Consider the following 5526-nt stretch of genomic DNA (forward strand, 5'->3'; position numbering starts at 1 on the left):
CCGTCGTTGTGTTTGGTTTGAAATATCAAAACTTGAGTTTTCTTACTTTCACCTTTGCCTTAAATGATGTGTGTTGCTAGAGTTACGGGTCAAACTCTTTGGAAACCCTTACGAGACCTCACTTCTCTTCATAGGCGACTTTGGGGTTTTAAGGGCTTGTTATAGTTAAAAATAATCGTGATTCCTACGACAGTGAGTTAGTGTACATTCTTTCTCTTTGTTTTTAATTTGTTTTCAATAATTTCATCTTGTTCTCTTTTGCTCTAGCTTTGCTCGAGGACGAGCAAAGGTTTAGTTTGGGGGAATTTGATCAGTGACATTTATGTCAATCTTAGGGGTAGATTTTAGTTTTCTTTTGTGGTAATTTTTATCTTATTTTCCCTTTCTTTCTCTTGTTTTCTCTTTAATAACGTTTCTTGTTTATTTGGTAATTTTGTCCTGTTTTAGTTCTTTTTGTAGTTTTTATTAGAATTAGTTTATCTTCGTAATTTATTTGCTTTGGATTTGTTTTATTTCGTCCTTTACTTTTCTTGAAAGTATTCTATTTTACTTTTATTTATTTTAATTAGTTTTGAGTCTTTTTCGTATTTTATTTTTTTGTGTTTTATTTAATTTTGTTAGTTTTAGTTTTATTTCTCTCATTTTCTATTTTAGTTTTATTTAGTTCTATTTTATTATTTATTTTATTTTATTTGTCTCGGTTTCACCCTCCGGTTTGTTTGTGTGTAGGCTCGAGTTCAATGCCCAAGCCCCATTTAATGAGCATGCTGCCAGCTTCACTGCCACAACACACTAACGCTGTTGCCCATAGCTTATCCTTCACCACACTCCCCTCTCTATTCCTTTTTAAACATCCACCACACCAAAACACCAACCTTTCCCCTGCTCCCTCTTCACGCAACAACAACATCCACAATAAAAATCGCATTCCACCTGAACCACCATCACCCACCAATTCACCTTTCCCAACAATTCACACACACCTGCAGCAGCTCCCCTGCTCCCATATTCCACCAACTGCAGCTCCTCCACTTTGCCACTTGCCGAATCTAAACAACCAACCAGCCACCGCACAACAACACCGCAAGCAACCCGTCCACAACTACCAATTACAACGCCTGCAATAACAACAACACCTAGACCACTGTAGCTACCTCCAACCACCTGCACCAACGTAGCCACCTCAAACCACCAATTACAATCAAGCAACGGCCAAAATCAAAGTAAATCGCAAATTCTCAATGTTCGGGCAAACTATTAAGAGTTCGATCGAAGTGCCAAAAAGTGTTAAAAAGGTCAGGAATGTATGAAGTTTTCTTATTTGAGTAGGTGCGGTCGAACACACCCATAGTTCGATCGAACCAACCCATATTTCAGCCACACCAACATTCGGGTCGATCGTACCATTTCACGAGCTCTGCGCGTGATTCTTAAAGAAGATCGAACGGTTTTGATTTGATTCTTGATGATAGACGATGAGGATGAGCGTTGACGATTTGAAGATGATGTTTGACGACGGTGTTTAATGGGATGCAAAGCATGGGATTTTTTTCAAATTTTAAGAGCAGCGAAAATCAAAGAGAAGAAAAATGGGGTCTAATGGTTTTGTGGGTTTTGGTTTTATTTTTCTTTTCCTTTTATTTTTAATTAATCTTTTTCCTTTTTCATTTTTACTTTTTATTTTACTTTTTTACTTTCTTTCTTTATTTTTCCTCTTTTTACTTATTTATCTTGATTTATTTATTTTCTTTTTTTAAGCTTAGTATAAATACCCATTTTTGGGTAATTAGGAATTAATCACCAATTATTCTATTTAGGGAAATTCTCTTTGGTGAACTCCAACTTTCTAATTTTCTAGGTGGTAAATTTTCTTAAATTTTATCATCAATGGTAAACATCAATTTTTTATTACCATTGATAAGTGTGATTTTACTAAAAATCCTTAACTATAGTTAGTTTTTTTTTTATTATTTTTGTAAAAATTAAATTATTATAAAAATATTTTTATTTAAAAAAATCCAAATACCTCCCCCACCCAACTTACCAACTGCCGAACAACCCCTCTTGCCGGTGCCTACCAGCCACTTCTCCCCCACCAACGCTAGCGCCCGCTCCACCTTCGCTGGTGCGCCAGCCTTCGATCCACCACCTCCACCACCTCTGTTTATCTCAATATCAAACCCCACCACATCCCATTTCCCTCACTTCCCCACTACCGACCACGACCCACCTCAAACCACCCCGTAAACCAGCTAAACTCCCCGTCCACCCTCCTCCCTAGTTTGTCGACCCTTAACACCACCCTAAAACACCAAGAAATACCTAAACTCGTTTAGGGTTTCGAAACAAAACTCAAACAAGTTTCAATTTTCTAGTGGTTTTGGGTGGGTTTTAGGGTTTACGTGGTCGGCTCAAAGAGGAGGGAGTTCGTCGAGGACTGGCGCTAAATTTTATAGTGGTTTAGGGAAAGAGAGGAGGTGTAGGGCGGTGGGGGAAATGCGAAAGAGAAGAGGTGCGGGGCATAGCCGGCCTCAGGTAATGGAGGCTAGGCATCGCCGACCGGAGGTGTGGAGGTCAAGCGTCGCAGCTGGGGGTTACCGCTAGCAGTGGTGCTGGTGGCTGGGTGAAGGGTGTGTTTTTTTTTTATTTTAATATTTCTAAAATAAATGTAAAAAAAAATAAAATTCTAACTAACTATGGCTAAATATCTAGTTAAATTAATCATTAATGTTATATTTGACTTAGTATGAAAAATTGAGGTTTACCATTGATAATAAAATTTAAGAATGTTTACCACTTAGAAAATTAAAAAGTTGGAGTTCACTAAAGATAATTTCCCTTCTATTTTCTTAATTAGTTTTAGGATAGCTTCTCTCTCTAGGTTTTAGGATTAAAGTAGCTTAGAGAGAGAAAGTGAGGGTTTCACCATTGTTGAGCTTGGATTTTGAAGAAGAATATTGATCTTGTTTTTTGTACTCTTTCATCTTCAATCAATGAGAATCTCTAACTCTCTCTCCTATATTTTATTTGCTTTCTTTTTAATATTGTTTTAGTTGTTATTATTGCTTGTTAATCATGTTGACTCTTGATTATTTGTTAATTAATCTTGTTGCTGGCATGATTAGTGAGTAATTTCTCTATTAAGGGGATGGTTATGGTGTAGTTGGACCTTGAGCATGTTCTAGGGTTTGGAAATCTTTTATTTGTGATTAAAGTCATTATATGCTTGATATTCTTTAATCTACTTCCAAAATGCATGTTGTTATTTGATTGGGAGTGAATTATTGTTAGAAGATGCGATAGATGACCAAGCAAGATTCATTTATATCGATCGTTATTAGATAGCACCTCTTAGTATATAGTTCTAATGTGGAAGCATAGAGGCAATGTTAGAAGAGGCCAATGAACCCCGGCAGGTGGCTAGATTGGACCTCTTATACCGATATTCAAGCATGTTTAGTTAATTATCGATTTGTTTCTATGTTATTGCATGTTCAAGTGAAGCCTACATCTACCCATTCCCCTTGGTGTTTTCTTTATATTGTCTTTAATTCAATTTTCTCTTAGTTTAATCTCTTAGATAATCCCACTCTTTATTCAAAGATAGCTTAATTGATTAGTAGTGATTATAGTGTTTAACTTCTCCCTGCGGTTCGACCCTTTGCTTACCTTATACTTGTATTAGGTTTGTGTAAGTTTTATAAATAGTATTTGATTTAGGGATAGACAATTTGACGACTTGTTTATTTCCTTTGTCACCTCTGTCCACGACACAAACCCCTTGAGTTATACAAATCGACGCTGATCCCATGCCAACTCTCATCCCATCAACTGCAGCTTTAATAAAATTTTGAGCTTGGTATGTAGTCACCACATTTCCTCCAATAACATCCTATCCTGGGTATGTCTTTTTTATATACTTAATCATATCCATCTGATATATAGAATTCCCTTGAAAACTATCCAACACCACTTCATCAACCCCACCCTTAACCAAATACTCCAACCTCTCTTAATCGGGTTCTCTAGTCCCTATTGTAGTTCCCAATAAGAAATCCCCATTAAGTGTTAACGATGGAAAACCTCTCTTCAAAGACTCTTGAAACCTTTTTATATCGTTCAATGTCATCACATTAAAACCTTTCCCATCACCCGCTCTCACAGCTGGCACCAATTTAACCCCTTTATCTCCCATAAACCCAACAATTTGATCTAAATGAAGCTGCTTGGCGCTGAATAATCAAATTTTGACAAAAAATCAGAAACCTTAGCATCCTTATTCTTCAAATTCACCCAATCAGACTTCAACACATACCCCAAAATCCTCGATTTCCTGCTCCCCGTCTGAGTAACAAAAATCACAGCTCCATACCAAAAATCACTCAATTTAATCACATCAAACGGGGATTTAACCTCAAAATCCTAAACAAAAGGGACTCGATGCGACTTGGATGACTCAAGTAGAGAAAACTGCTCAGAGGGTGTGTTATTAGAATTTAAAATACCAATCCCACCAAGATAAGCCATAGCTACTACCATATAAGACTCAGTAACAGTATCCATAGGAGATGAAACACAAGGAATTGATAAAGAAATGTTCTTGGTAAACTTGGTACTAAGCTAAACTGAATCAGTTGCAAAATATATATAATGGGGGAGAAAGATAACATCATCATAAGTATATGGATACCCTTGATTAAAAAGCTTTACTTTGGGAAACCAACTTCAAGAATTAGGTTTTGTGGTGTTCCTGCCATTGCTGCTTCAAGAATTCTCAGATAAATGAGTTGCTAGTTTTGTCTTTGGTAGATATGAGTAATGCTCTAGTTGTTGAACTTGCTGCGAACGGAAGCACTGATGATGAAATGCTCATTAGGGCCACCCTCTAGAATGATTTGATACTCCCTGGGAGAGAGGAATAAGGTTTTTTGAGTTGGAAACTAATCACCTTCTTTCCAACATCATTAGAGATGTTGCTGAGCAGCTTCAAAGAAATTTGCAGGTTACAATGCTTCATATCAAGAGGACGACAAACGAAATTTCCCATGGATTGGCTGACATAGGCAGAAGCTTACAATAGAGGATGATTTGGTTTTCCACTTCTTCTCTCCACCTATCTCGACTACGACCTACACCAAGGAACTTGCTCACTCTCTCTCCATGATTAATGGCAAAAAATATGATGTTTGTAGCTTATTATGAGCCATGGCTGGGCTCCCCTACTACTATCTACCTTTATGCCTTATGCTTTTAGTTTAAAGGAAAAATTATAAAAAAATAATTCCAACTTTCATTAATTTTGGTAAAATAATCCCAACTTTGGATTATTCTAAAATAATCCGAACTTTGGAGGGGTCTTCTTTTTCTTCATTCCTAATGACCGGTTACTTTTTGAGAAGGTTAATTTTTTTTTATGTATTTTAAAAGCCACGTGTCAGCACTTGACTAGTCCAACATTTAAAAAATATAAAAAAAAAACTTTGAAAATTAAAAAAAAAAACATTAACCCACCCTCCTCCCCTTCCC

The 5526-nt window shown here is 36.6% G+C and overlaps 1 pseudogene; it reads right to left on the reverse strand.

The window, feature by feature from the left end:
* Positions 1-846: 846 nt before the first annotated feature.
* Positions 847-5047, reverse strand: LOC145627883 (inosine-5'-monophosphate dehydrogenase 2 pseudogene; annotated as a pseudogene).
* Between the last annotated feature and the right edge of the window lie 479 nt (positions 5048-5526).

Source organism: Chenopodium album, chromosome 4, assembly GCF_948465745.1.
Source record: "Chenopodium album chromosome 4, dcCheAlbu1.1, whole genome shotgun sequence".
Taxonomy (NCBI): Eukaryota; Viridiplantae; Streptophyta; class Magnoliopsida; order Caryophyllales; family Amaranthaceae; genus Chenopodium; species Chenopodium album.